General features: G+C 37.9%; 1 long non-coding RNA gene across 1 annotated transcript; it reads right to left on the reverse strand.

Annotated features, from left to right (window-relative positions):
• Nucleotides 1–5,979: 5,979 nt before the first annotated feature.
• LOC144369608 (uncharacterized) lies at nucleotides 5,980–14,559 on the reverse strand. The gene is made up of 3 exons (XR_013429399.1): nucleotides 13,144–14,559; nucleotides 8,179–8,493; nucleotides 5,980–6,290 (listed from the first exon to the last, which is right to left on the reverse strand). It is a non-coding gene; the product is annotated as an uncharacterized LOC144369608 (long non-coding RNA).
• Nucleotides 14,560–15,059: the final 500 nt, after the last annotated feature.

Raw genomic sequence — 15,059 nt, forward strand, 5'->3', positions numbered from 1 at the left:
AAAGTGGCCCCACCCAAACACACTCTTTCTAAGACAGAAGACTAATCAGCCTTGGACACAAAGATTCTTTAAAGGAAGACATGGCTAATTCTGGCCAGTCTCAGCTCTGATGTGGCCAATATGCCTGTCACATGGGTAACAGTGCAAAGTAAGATGTTTTTCTCAAAATTCTCACACCAGCTAGGAGAAGCCCTACTAATCTATCCTTCAGCCCCCTACTTCCACCCACCACCCCCATTACAGGTGAGGAAACGGACTCTATCACTCAAGTCATCAGTATTATTTAGACTGAATTATAAACCTCCAGGTCTCTACCTCTGTGGAAGAGAATACCAGACCCTAATATTAAAAAATAACAATAGTTGTATTATAGAATACATAATTAGAGACATTTATCCAAATCAGATCCAACTTCTATACTAGTTTGTCTTTTACTCTTGTCTAATTCCCTTTAGTCTTTAATCTTTTTACAGATAAATAAACTGAGGCTCAAAGAGGTAACTTTCCTCGAATCATTCAGTTTGAACGTAGGAGAATCAGAATTCCAACTGAAGCCAGTTTATTCCCAAAGCCCGTGTTTTTTCTTCTATAGTAGTAAACTGCTAATGAAAATCAGAGAAGTTAGCATAGATGAAAGCTTTTATGTGTAAGCATGAAGTAGCGATTTATCAAATGAATTTACAAAGCAAACAAAACTGTATGAGTGTGCTGAATGGCACTAAATCCTCATATTAAAGACCTGTTCCAAATGGATGTTCTCCCTTCTCAAAACTGCAGTGATCTCTTCGTCAATCACATAGAATAATGACAGAAGAGAGTTCCTCTGAGGAGTAGCATTCTAATCAAGTAATTTTGAGGAGAGGTAATAGTATAATACCTATGCATTCAAGGATATTTCAAATATCGAATGGCAGTTCATAAAGAAAGAAAATATGTTTTTAATCGATGGGTAAACCATCTCCTTCAATTCTTGAAAACAACTAGAATATGAAAAAACACCAATTAGTTAAATTTGTATATAAATATTTAGATTAATGAAAGATTACCATATTTCACAAGTACTCTGGAGCGAGCATACTTATATTTTTCAATGTGCCAGATATGGGCTTTAAGCTTTTAATACATGGATAAAAGTTTAACACTTCTCAATACTTGGTGGCTGGAAAACACATGAATAGATTCGTAACAGTGTCTGTGTATATGCATACGTAGGAGTTGTGCCATGTATGAATGTGTAAATATTTTGTTCATGCTACATGAGGTGTTTGATTAATATGATTCATTTGAATGGGTGCCTATCAATATTGTTTGAAATGAAAACAAAAAAAATTTTTTAAGAAACTACAAAATAGTGGGCATGCCTTCTATTTTATAAGAAAGAAAAACTGATGTAGGTTTTCCCTTAGACCAGCAATAGATTCACTGAAACATACACTCAGAGAGACAGGGACAGAGTAGACTCAATCCATATCCTCCTTGATCAGCATCTTTTCCTTTTTTTTTTTTTCTCTAAAGTAAATTAGTGGTGGATTTTAAATATAAAAACTTTGTAAAATTCAGAAATAAATCAATATCATTCAGAGGCAACTACAGGGAAATTTGATTGGAGTTACTATTTTGAATATGCTATGTATAGTTTTAATTCTATCTTTATCACTTATACATACCCTGTATGTTTTTTACACATTTAGATATATTTTGAAAACATGATTTTTAATGGTAACATTCTTATATGGATGCTCAATAATTTATTAAGTCACTTTGCTATTGCTAAATAGAATGTTATTCCAAATTTTGCTATTATAAATATAAAGATATGTTAAATACCATACATGTTTATCTGCATCTGGGTTAATTTCTTTAGTATTTACCAAAAAAATGAAAAGTAACTACCAAAAGTAGAATTTTGAGGTCAGATTTCAATGTTTAATTTTTTCTTCTTTTTTTACTCAATTAGTATTTTATTTTTTAAAAATTCAAATAATACAGGAGATAGGAGGATGTGGAGGAAAAGGAATACTTTTTCACTGTGGCGGGACCATAAATTAGTACAAGCACTATGGAAATCAACATGGAGGTTCCTCAAAAGGCTAGGAATGGAACCATCCTATGACCCAGCTATACCACTCCTTGCATCTATCCTAAAGAATTAAGGTCAGCATACTACAGGGATACATGCATATACATGTTTTTTTAATTTTTTTTAAGAGGTGGGGGGAGCATATACATGTTTATAGTAGGACAATGCACTATTGTCAACTATGGAACCAGCCTAGATGAATGGATAAAGAAAATGTGGCACAATGGGGTTTTACTCAGCCAGAAAGAAGAATGAAATTACGTTATTTGCAGGAAAATGGATGGAACTTGAGAACATCATGTTAAGCAAAATAAGACAAACTCAAAAAGTTGTATGATTTCTGTTGTACATGGGAGCTAAGGAGGAAAGAAGAAAGGAAAGGAGGGGCTCATTTTCACATGAAAATCAAAGGAAGATCAGTAGAGGAAAGGAACTGGGGGAAGGAGAAGAGGAGGGAAAGGGGAAATTCTGGGGTGTGACATTGGCCAAGTTATGTCATTACATTGCATGCGTGGATGAATTTTAACAATGAATCCCATCATTATGTACAACTATAGTGCACCAATAAAAATATGGAAAAAAGAAACTGCTTCAGCAACAAAGAAAATTCAAATAATATAGAAATGCGTGGAATAAAAAGAAAAATGCTCCTTTCTGCCTCCCTGATCCTATTCTCATCCCTCGGTTACAATTTCAGTTTTGAGTTCCTCCCATTAAAAATTTTACTTTGTCAATCATATTTTCAATTTTCAAAAACCCTCTCTTGTTCTCTGTTACTTTCTTACCATTGCCTATTCTTGTTTTACAAATGTAAATATTCCCTTCAGATGTTGCCATTGTTGGTTTTATCCAAAGACAGAAAATAGAATTCTTTTAAGATTTTTTTTTTCTGAACAATCTGTCTTTTCTAGGGTCCACTAGTTGTTCATTCCACTTGATCTTTCTTGCTGTTGGTTTTGCACAAGCTGTCTAGTATTTCTGGATTTCCCACTCGTGTGTATGAATAAAGACTGAGAAGCTTTATTTAAGAAGCTTTGCAGTTGCAAGGGTCTTTCCCCCACCCCATACCACTTGTCTGACTAGGAGGGCTGGCCAGATGCTCTGTGGAAGACTCCCTGATGCAAACTCTGAGCCCTGCCCAGGCAGCAGTGAACCCACTTAGGTGCAGATCTTGGTGTTTTAACCAGGAGTTCATGCCCTTCCCTATTCACCCACCTCTCAACTCCAGGACCTGAGGCTCAGTGTTAAAGAGTGTATGGGTCTATCTGGCCAGCTCAGTAACAGTCACACACCTATTGTTTCGTGGCCCCTCCTTTTCTTTGTTCCTTTGATATTTCTCAAACTGCTCTTATCTACCTGGCAGTTCTCTGTGTTTTCTCCATCCTTATCAAGTCAGTCTCATTACTTTCCATAGTCCAGAAAATTCCTGTTTCTCATATGTTGATGCTGCCCTTTCTTGATTTTCATGAAAGTAGTAAAAATGCAGTTTTGAATAAATAGGCACATTTTTTTTTCTTTCATTTGAAGGAATTTAGAGAAGAGACAGAGGTGGTCAAATGTGCCTGTAAGAATATTATTTTAATTGTGACTTTTGTTCCATCTCAAAACCATCATCTTCTTCTATATTCAAGTTATCATCCCAGAACAGGATTGGAAACAAATATCAGAAAACACTGATCCAAATTCAAGCCAATCCCTTGGTTCATGTAGCTGAACATTTTAACAATGGTGTGAGTTTCAGGTGAGGTTTGACTGAACAGTTCAACACTAATACCAAGAATTCATTCTAAGGCTTCAACCTGTGGCTGGAAAGGTAGCTGCCAAGGATCCTGGAATAGTGGAAGTCTCCTGAACAAGCACCAAGCAGACAGTGTCTTGGCTGTTAGACTTTTTGAAATTTCAAGAAATTTGTTTTCTAGAAGTCCCTAAAGAATGTCTCTCCACAGCCCTTTGAACCAAAATGGGTCACATGAGTCAATCTCTGGTCAAGAGAAGGGAATGTGCTGATTTGGTTTAAACCAAAAGGGGCACAGTCTAGCATTTGCACCTGGTTGGGGTCATCAGCACCACATATTGAGGTAAGTATGGGAAGGGAGGCTGGGCAAGTGAGGAGGGGTGAATTCTGAACAAAAATCAGAGTATAGTACTGAAAAGAAGGGGAAAATAAGCTACAGTAGCAAAGGGCCACCGCTGTCATAAAATAATATGAAAACCTATGGAAAGCAAGTCATTCAGAGGATGCAGCAACACATTTGAGTCACAGAACTGAGAATCTGCTCCCCCTCACCATCACACACACACACACACACACACACACACACACACACACACGGTGATTACACTGCCTACTGCCATAAAATTTTCCACTTTAAGTTCTTCACCCAGTATATTATCTCACAGACCTGCCCACAATGAATTTCCACAAGTTATTTTATGATATTTGTACTTTACAAGAAATATTTTAAGTCAAAATACTCGCAATGCATTTCCTATACTGCAAAGTCTGAGAACACAGTCCTACATAAGATCCCCCTCACTGGAGACTCTGGCCTCCTGTGGGGAAGGAGGGCCAGGACCACCATCATTGAGGTCAGTTTGTTACAAATCCAGGCACGCCCAGATTCCCTTAGGTTTGATAATTCACTAAAATGACCCACAGAACTTAGGAAGTATTATAATTATAGTTTTACTATAGTTAAAGGAGATGAATTAGAATTAGCCAAAAGAAGAGATGCACAGGAATCAGTCTGGCAGGGTCCAAATATGAAGCTTTCTGTTATCCTCAGAGATGAAGGATCTTCTGGTCTCAAAGAGCAAAACTATGCAAAGGCTACTGCCAACACTGGGCGTGATTGATTAGGTCATTGTCCATGTGACTCAATATCTAGCCCCCACAGAACACCCAGAGGTTGCACTGATAAGGAGTTTGGGCTGATATCAAGGGGCTCAAAGCTCCAATTCTCTAATAATGTGGCTGCTGATTCTGGCATGGCTAGACCCACCCTGAGTTATCTCATTAGCATAAACCTCATTAGCATGAAGGTCTGAGGGTTCCTTCATGAATGGTGAAGATAGTCCTATCACTAGGGAAATTTTAAGGGTTTAGAGGTTACCTCCCAGTAACCAGGGACTAAAGCCAACCATCTTCTTTATTGTACATATTTCATTGAGATCAGTATAACACTAAAGTTGTATAAAATAGGTTATTTTATTATCATCTTTAAAATTTATAATAAATCGGGGAAAACATCCATCTTTTCACTATTTAACAAGTAACATAAAATGCTAAATCTATTTTAAGTTAATTATATAACATACAGTAGGATTTCTCAACAAATGGATTTTAAAATGACATCACATTTGAATTGGGGCCCAAGTATTTGTGAAATTATAGACTAAATTTAACAGAATGTGATGGTACTTAAGAAAACTATTGTGGCTCCGTGTTTAAGATCCTTATATTTTGTGTTTGAAAAATTAAATAATTTATGTTCATTTTTTTAAATGAGAGGATTTTTGACTACTCTTTGGAAAAATTTCTCTGCAGAAAATCCATCACTGGGTCTTAACCTTTACATATTCCAAACATAGAAAAAGTCAGTTGGTTATAATCACCAAATATTTACTTTTTTTTAACACTGGGATTTTTATATTAATGCTGGGATTTCTATTATAATGTTGGCAAAGATAGTGATTCATGAGTTTAATAAGCTGTTTCAACACAGAACTCCACAGTGTGTGAATGTAAAGGACGATGGAAAAGCTCCTTAAACTCAACAAGAAGAGAAGGTTAGAGAGAGAGAGAGAGAGAGAGAGAGAGAGAGGAGAGGGGAAAGAGAGAGGGGGGGAGGGAGAGGAGAGGGGGAAGAGAGAGGGGGGGAGAGAGGAGGGGGAGAGAGACGAGGGGGGGGGAGGGGAAGAGAGAGGAGAGAGAATAAGAGTAAGAGAACGAACACGAACAGGGTATTGATTTATGGGCTTAACACAGGATGAGGAGGAGCAGGGCAAGTGGGCTGTTACTTCTTCATTGGATTGGAGGTGTGCCATTCAGGCATTGGAGGTGTGCCATTCAAAGTTCGCACCATTCACAGGGATTGGAGGTGATGATTTGTGCGCCATTCAGTGCGTCATGGACCTGAGCTCCCGGAAGAGAAGTGCTCCAGACGCCATGTTTCCTGAGCTCCCGGAAGAGAAGCACTTCGGGCGCCATCTTTACCAACAGTCAATGTGAAAATGAAACTGAATTATTATTTAAAGAAATAGCATGCAGACCCATCCATTTACTCTTCTATAAGATAAACTATCATTTACACTTTTTGTCAATATCTTTATTTTTCTTTTTTTTTTTTGACAAATATTTGCTATCTATTCAGAAAACATGAGAAAAACAAAGATTAAAATAATATACACACCAGCATAATTCCACTTGCTTCAGATACTACTATTCATTTTTGGTTTATGTTCTCCAAGCTTATTAGGAATACTCACATAATCTGTATTTTCTTTTTATTTGGACCAAGTGTTTTGAAGCCTGGCTTTCACCACATGACTAGGGACTCATCAAGGGGACTTCTCCTGACACATGGACCATGTTCTCCAGTGTATATCACTACACACAGTTCATCACAATGTAAGGGAGGAAGAGACCACCAAGAGACTGACTCATGCAATTGCAGAAGGGGATTTATTGAGGATCCAATTCAGCGCGCTGAGGCTGTAGGCTCACTCAAGAAGTGAGAGCAGCCCAGAGCAGAGGCTAAGCAGTGCTTAAGTACATTTTTTGGGGGAGGGCGAGGTCTTTGCATACATCAGAACAAATCATCATGAGGCACGGGAAAATTGAACAACAACTCTCATACATGATTAGCACATTCATTGGCGGGAACAGGTTGGGGGGGGTGATTGGTCACTCCTAAGCGGGGTACACATTCAAACTGACAAGCTTCATAGGACCCTAGGCTAAATGGCCAGTAGGGCGTTGTCTTAACTGCCTCAGGAATTTCAGGTTCTGGGTGTAGCAGAGGAATTTAACAATACCTGGTCCTTCACTTTTTAATTCAGGCTTTGCAGCTTAGAAACTTTACCCTTTCAACAACATGCCCACCCTGTAGATATGCTTCTACAGATGTGCATCCTGTGATTATCCAGAACCCAACTCCTGGACCACAGGAGAATCCACCTCAAGGCCATCAAAACATCCACCTAGCTACCTTCAAGAGAGCTGTGTTTTTCAATTCTTAACTACCCACAATTCTCACTTGACTGTCCAAAATAGTGGTTTTCTTTTCTTTCTTGTTTTGGTGCTGGGAATCCAACTGATGACCCCATCACTGAGCCACATCAATGATAAAACGGTGCTTCTCAAACTCGTCTCCACTCTTGAAGTCTTATGCAAAGCCTCCAAAAGTCTGCAGCTTTGACCATGTGAAGTCAGCCTGGTGGCTGAGGAACCCAGAAAGGACCCACCCGGCCAGTGCTGAACTGGGCTTGCCTGTAGAACAGTGTTCTGGGGTACGTTCCTGAACTGGTCCAAACCCAGAAGCTGGCATTGTTCTTCCCACTGGGTCCCACAGACTTTCTGGCTGACAACTCTGAGGTCTACTTTGTAAACAACACCAAGGACCCTAAATGGAATCTGGTGACCTGAGGGGTCAGGCCACTGGGTCAGCTTGGCAGCAGTTAGGAGAGCTGAGAAGCTGGGAAGGTCCTATGTCCTCCCTAAGCCACAAGAAGAAGCCTCACTTAGCTCAGAGACTGTTCTTAAATCACAAACACTGGAAATGCCCAGCACAGACTAGGCCTCTTTGAAGATATTCCCCCAGTCTTAGAAAGAATATGGCCACGTTTTACTGTTTATTCCACTGTCTTTTTCCCAGCTCCAGCTATGCTAGGGAGAAGGTCGAAGCATACAGACGGTCCCTGGAGGTTCAGACACACCAGCCAAACCAAACTGAGCAACACTTGTAGGGTTTGGAGGAACACCAGGAGGTGTTTCCAAGTAGGTGAGCTTTAACCAACTGTACATACAAACTAGAAGGACTGACCTCTACACAAAACAGTGCTCAGTGGGCAGGTCTATTCAGAACACGTTCACTCACCTTTGTAAGGGGTCACCTCGGGGCTGCAGATCACAGTGAGATTTGAGGATGTAAGGCAGATGAAAGGTACTGGGTCTTTCTTCATCTGAAGGTAATCCTGCTCCAGCCTCTGGGATGCTGTCCTTGGAGTTCCACTCCTGCTGCTGCTCCTCTATTGTTGCAGGTAGATAGCCACTACCTCAGGCTCACGGTGGTCGGGCTCGCAGTGGGTGAGGCCTGAGCAGGTTGCAGAACAGAAGGGCCCAGGCCGCAGAGCCAGAGCTGCCTCCAGTATCTTCTTTTACTTGATTTTCAGGATTCCTTTTGTAAATCAACCTAATTAAAATATAATACATTACATCTATTTAAACTTTAGAATTGCTGGCTTTTGACTTGGTACATGAAACCATCACTATAGTCAAAGTACAAAATTTGTTCTCCATCCCAAAAGATTCTTCCCCCCCTGCCTCTCGCCCCATCCCTAAACCCCAGCCTCCACTAATGCACTCTTCATCACTAAGGATTCGTTTGCCTTTTCTAAAATTTTATGTAAGTGAAAACATATGTAATACACTGTGTTGCATTTCACTCAGCAGGATGATTTTTAAAATTCTTCCAGATTACTACATCTCTATCAGTAGTTCATTCTTTTTCACTGCTGAGTAATCTTTCATCATATTGATATATGATACATGATATATTGACCTATCATACTTTATTTGCCCATTCAGCTAATACTGATGAACATTTCAGTTATTCCTGCTTTGAACGATCATGATTAATGAAGTCATAAATTTTGTGTATAAATCTTTGGGTATATAAGTTTTTATTTCTCTTTGGTAAATATGTAGAAGAGGTATTCTGGTTTGTATGGTAAATTTAACATTTTAAGAGGGTGACATCTTTTCCAAAATAATTGAGCCATTTTGTATTTTTATGTGCAAATCATTTGCCCATTTTAAAAACTGAGTTGGATGCCTTCTTTTTCAGTTACAGGAATCCCATATATTTTTTTGGAATCAAGTCCTTTGTCAGCTACATGCTTGGAAAATATTTTCTCCTTTTCTGTGGCTTAGCTTTTTAGGTTCTTCCTAGTGTCTCTGGATGAGCAGAAGTTTTTAATTTTAATAAAGTCCAATTTGTCCATTTTTTTCTTTTTTGGTTTATGCCTCATGTGTGATACCTAAGAAATTCATCATTACCCAAAGTCACAAAGTTTTCTCCCATTGTTAAAGAAAGCTTTATAATATTGACTTATACATTGTTTTCATCAGCTTTTTCCCTGCTGTGACTACACGACCTGACCAGCAAAACTGTAGAAGAGGAAAAGTTTATTTGAGGCCTTACGGTTCAGAATTCTTAGTCCATGGAAGACCAGCTCCATTCCTCCGGGCTCTAGGTGAGGCAGAACACCATGGCAAACAGTATGGCAGAGGAAAGCAGCTCACATAGTGATCAGAGAGCAGAGAGAGGCTCCACTCACCAGATACAAATATATATATATACACCAAAGCCACGCCCCCAATGCTCTACCTCCTCCTGTCACACCCCACCTGCCTTAGTTACCACTCAATTAATCCCATCAGATGATTAACTCACTGATTGGGTTAAGGTTCTCCAAACCATAACATACATTTAAGTCTATGATTAATCTTGAATTAATTTCATATATGGGGGGCTGATGTTTCCATTTTTCATATGGAAATTCAATTATTCTAGCACCATTTATTGAAAACCAATGGACTACATATAGAATTGTTTAATAACAATTACATTGTTATTAAATTATTATTTAATAACTATTATATAATTAAATAATCATGCTTTATAATAATTTAATAAGAATATTATTATTATAAAACTAGAATTTATTTCTGGACTCTCTTCTATTGACCTATGTTAATTCTATTGATCTGTATGTTTATCGTTTCACAAATACCACAGCTTTAATGACTTTAATAGTAAATCATAAACTCAGACAATGTAAGTTCTTTTTTGTTTAATGTAAGTTCTTTAACTTTTTAAAAATTGTTTGGTCTATTTTAAGTCAGTTGCATTTCTGTGAAAATTTTAGAATCAGCTTTCAATTTTTATACTAAAATATTTAATTATCTATTTTTACATATTGTTGGATTTAATTTGCTAAATCTTTTTTGAAGACTTTTGGTTTATAAAGGATAATAGTCTGTAATTTTCCTTTTTTTTGTTTTTGCATCTAAATTATCTCTTTTTTGGTATATATTTGCTCATAATAGTTTTATTTTAACCTTTTTATAACTGCAGGATCTAAAGTGATAATGCTTCTTTTCTTCATAATATTTGTGATTTACATCTTTTTTCTTTATCATTTTAATTAGATGTTCTATCCATTTGGTTGATTTTTCAAAAAAGCCTACTTTGTTGTTGTTGTTGTTGTTGTTGTTTTCGTACTGGGGATCAAATTCAACTCAAGGTTTCATGCATGCTAGGCAAGCATTCCACCACTGAGCCACACTGCCAGCCCAAAATCTACTTTTGATTTTGTCATTTTCCCTATCATTTGTTTTTGTTAAAAAAGATTTACTCTTGTCTTTTTATTTTCTTCCTTCCATTTACTTTGGATTTACCTGCTCTTCTTTTTCTAGTGTCTTGAAAATACCTTAGGTCATTATTCTTTGTTCTCTCGTAATAGAAACATTTAAAGCTACAAATTTCCCTCCAAGTACTTCTTTAGGTGAATCCTAAAATTTTAATATATTGTATCTTCACCATTGTTGAGTTAAAAATATAATAATTTATTTGTAACTTCTCTTTTGTCCTACCAATATTGTTAAATTTGTTTTTTTTTAATTGCCAAATATTTGGGATTTACTAAATATCCCATGTCATTGTTTCTAATTAATCTCATTGTGGTGAAAGAATATAATCAGTACTATTCAATTCTTATATATTTATTAAGGCTTGTTTTATAGCTCAAAATATGTATTGGTGAACATACCATGTGCACTAAAATAAATGTGTATTGTACTGTAAAATAATTTTTATTTTACAATGGTTCAGTGAAAGGCCTCATACTTGATTAGGTCAAGATAGTTGATAACATGATCAAATCCTCTATGTTTTCCTACATAGTTTTGGCCAATTTTCTGTCAGTTCCTGAGACAGTTAATAAAAATCTTCTACTAAAATTCTGTAATTGTCTTCCTATAACGATGTCAATTTTTGCTTCATATGTTTTGAGACTGTTTTGGGGCACATGCACAATAATGTTTGTCTTCTCATCAATGAATACTTTTGTCGTTTTGCTTTACCTCTAGCTGTATTTTTTTTCTTAAAATCTGTTTTATCAGATATTAACAGAGCCCACTTCAGCCTTCATATGCTTACTGTTTTCCTGACACATCTTGTTTTATCTATATATTTTCAAGCTATTTTTCACCCTTTTATGTCAATGGATTCTCTTCTAGTTATATGTAGTTGAGGCTTGCTTTTTTTTTTTTTATCCATTCTGACAAGTTCTACCTCTTAATTGGAGTGTTTAATTCATTAACATTGCAAATGTGAGCTCAGCTATTACCTCAAAGACCAAGGCCTCCAGGGAAGACAGCAAAATCTTAGCACTGACAACAACCACAAAGACAAGCACAGGAACATGTACACTTAGGAAAACAAATAAAAGAGATTTAAATTGCTTTCAACAGAATGTTTTAAACCTCAGTAAACTCAGAAAAAACAGCTGTGAGCTCTCCAGAAGACAAAATTCATTTCATGTTGCAACAGTTTTACATATTTAACTCCAGTATCATGGTCACAGCCCTGTCGGCCTGATGGGTTTACTGGGTTCAGAAACCCTTTCACTATTCAAATATTTTTATTTTACAATTGATTGATAAAATGGAGGAAATAAATTCCTCATGAAAATCCTCTGAGCTAGAAATTCTAAAGGGACCAGTAAAAAGATCAAAAGCCCATTTTCATTCTTGAACTACAGCTGCATACAACAATAAATCAAGGAAAGTTCTTCTCTTTTCTTGAAACTCTGTCAGTGAAAGTCAGAACTAAATTAATAGCTCACACTTTTAGAGCTTCTGTTAAAAAATGTGATCCAGGGGCTGGGGATGTGGCTCAAGCGGTAGCGCACTTGCCTGGAATGCATGCGGCCCGTGTTCAATCCTCAGCACCACATACAAACAAAGATGATGTGTCCACCGAAAAAACTAAAAAATAAATATTAAAAAATTCTCACTCTCTCTTTAAAAAAATATGATCCAAATATTTTCAACTTAAAGATTCATCAAAATGGATAGCTAATTAGTTCAAACAAGATATATCTAATTCATCTTCTTGCTAATATGCATTTTTCACAATGAATTGGTGGCTAAGATATGAACAACTTTTTAAATTTTATAGATTACTGATTCTCTGTAAAAAAATAATTTCTACCCATCTTGAAAGACCTCCTTAAGACTCCTAACTTTACTGATCCCTCCAGCTCACTCTAGCCTACAATATACCCTTACACTGAGTGTTTATACCACTTTTTATCTAATATCCAGTTATTTTGATATTATTTGGACACTTGCCTGTAATTCTATAATTTCCCATAAGAATGGGTAGCCAATGACTGATGAATCTTCTATGGCTATCAAGAAAGAATATAGGTGACCTTCAATTTCTACAAAAGTAACGGTGACTGCATTTTTGTCCAGCATGATATTTGATAGCAGCAGGAGTCATCTACAGAAAGTAGAGCAAATTTTTCAGCAGGTCTCTTATCTAAGAGAAAGGCAACTCTAGTTTTAGTGACCCATGCAGGTAACCCCAACAGAATACCTCCAAGTACACATATTCAGACTTGTCAAGGTGATATAGTCTGAGGGACAGTCTCTTAAAAACTCAACGTTGTTTGCCCTCATTCAAAACACCTTCAGATGTAATAATTTGTGCTCCTGAGAGAATCTTCCCACCCGCAGGGCTGACTGAGAAGAAGAGGTAAAGCTTGCCTACCTTGCCATGACTTGAGCCTTTTCATTCAGCCAGGTCCATCTTCCTTACCTCCACTTCTGATGCACCTCTGGATTCAGTCTTACTTCATAATTCTCACCCACAAGCCATGTAGACGAGATGAACTGGGTTTAAAAGTGCTGGTTGCAACATCAAGCTAAGAAAGCAGCAAAAAATCAGGCCACCCAGAGAGTAGTTTTTAAACCCAGGGCAGGACGCCTCTGCGACCTTAAGGGTCAGCTTCCACTCTGGAAAGAGCCCACATTTCCTTTATTTTATAAGGAGATATCAGAGGGGGATAGAGTTTCAAGGGTGGAGTCTTGCCTCGTGATGTCTCATGGTGATGTCTCTGGGTCATCGGAGACATCTTGTAGAGTCACACCCATCGCAGGGGCTATGTGGATCTCAGGCAGAGCTAGACGGGGAGGTGCACCTGCATCATGCGTTCAATCCCTGACAGGCAGTTCGCAGAGCCAGGCTTAGCCCCTCAAGAGGCTACTATGCACAACACAATCCACACACATACCTGGAAAACAGACATGGTCTGGACCACATTCAAGGAGGCTGACTTGAAGTTCCTCTGGGTAGGTACTGTATTGGCACCCATTGTGCACAAGCAGATTGGAAACCACCCTGAACACCACATTGGAATTGAGTCATTTGCCACTGTTCTCTCTAACCCTGAATCCCCTGCCATCAGCAGTCCGCTGGGCTTTCAATCCTTATCAGCTGCCCATAGGGAGTTGGAAGTCTTCCTTGGTGTCCTAGGTCAGGAGAGATGGTCAAAAAATTCAACCACAGGTACAACAGTCTAGCAGGTGCCAGGCCTCAACTACAATGGGTGCATGCCAGCCTCTTGGCAGCTGGAACCTTAATAATTTCCACCACTAATTCATCACACGTCAGGCACCAAACTCTGTGCCTTTCAAATACATGATCTCATTTAATCGTCCGCGCAACCCTTCCCAGGAACCTCAGGCTCAAGGTTATATGATTTTCTCAAGGTCTCAGAGCAACCAAATTACAGGGTCAGGATTTAAAGCCAACTCTTTTGTTTCTAAAACTCATATTCTTAATCTCCAGGGTATTGATAGATTTAGTCTCTTTTTTATGGTGCATTGTAATTATACATAATAGCATGATTCATTATACCATATTTTTAAATGAACATAGCATCATTTGATCCATAAATCAATTCCCAAGAACCTTCTTTTTCCTTCTTCTCCCTCCCCTGACTTAATCTCTTTAAAGTTTCTTTTTTTTCTAATTAGGTAAATACGACAGCAAAATTTTGATTCATCGCATACAATTGCAGCACAACTTTTCATTTCTCTGGCTGTACATGATGTAGCGATGTAGTGTCACACCCTATATACAGTCTTACATTTACCTAGGTAATGATGTCCATCTCATTCCACCATCTTTTCTGCCCCCATGTACTCTCCCCACACTCCCTCCCCTTTGCCCAATCAAAATGTCTCCATTTTTCCCATGTTTCCCCTCTCCCCATTTTGGATCAGCATCCACTTATCAGAGAGAACATTTGGACTTTGGATTTGGGGCATTGGCTTACTTCACTTAGCATGATATTCTCCAACTCCATCCATTTACCTGCAAATGCCATAATTTTATTCTCTTTTAATGCTGAGTGATATTCCATTGTGTATATACACCTCAGTTTATTTATCCATTCATCTATTGAAGGGCATCTAGGTTGGTTCCACAGTTTATCTATTGTGAATTGAGCTGCTATGAACATTGATGTGGCTGTGTTACTATAATATGCTGATTTTAAGTCCTCTGGGTATAAATGGAGGAGGGGGATAGTTGGGTCAAATGATGGTTCCATTCCAAGTTTTCTAAGGAATCTCCAAACTGCTTTCTAGATTGGTTGCACCAATTTGCAGTCCCACCAGCAA

This window comes from Ictidomys tridecemlineatus, chromosome 12, assembly GCF_052094955.1.
Source record: "Ictidomys tridecemlineatus isolate mIctTri1 chromosome 12, mIctTri1.hap1, whole genome shotgun sequence".
Taxonomy (NCBI): domain Eukaryota; kingdom Metazoa; phylum Chordata; class Mammalia; order Rodentia; family Sciuridae; genus Ictidomys; species Ictidomys tridecemlineatus.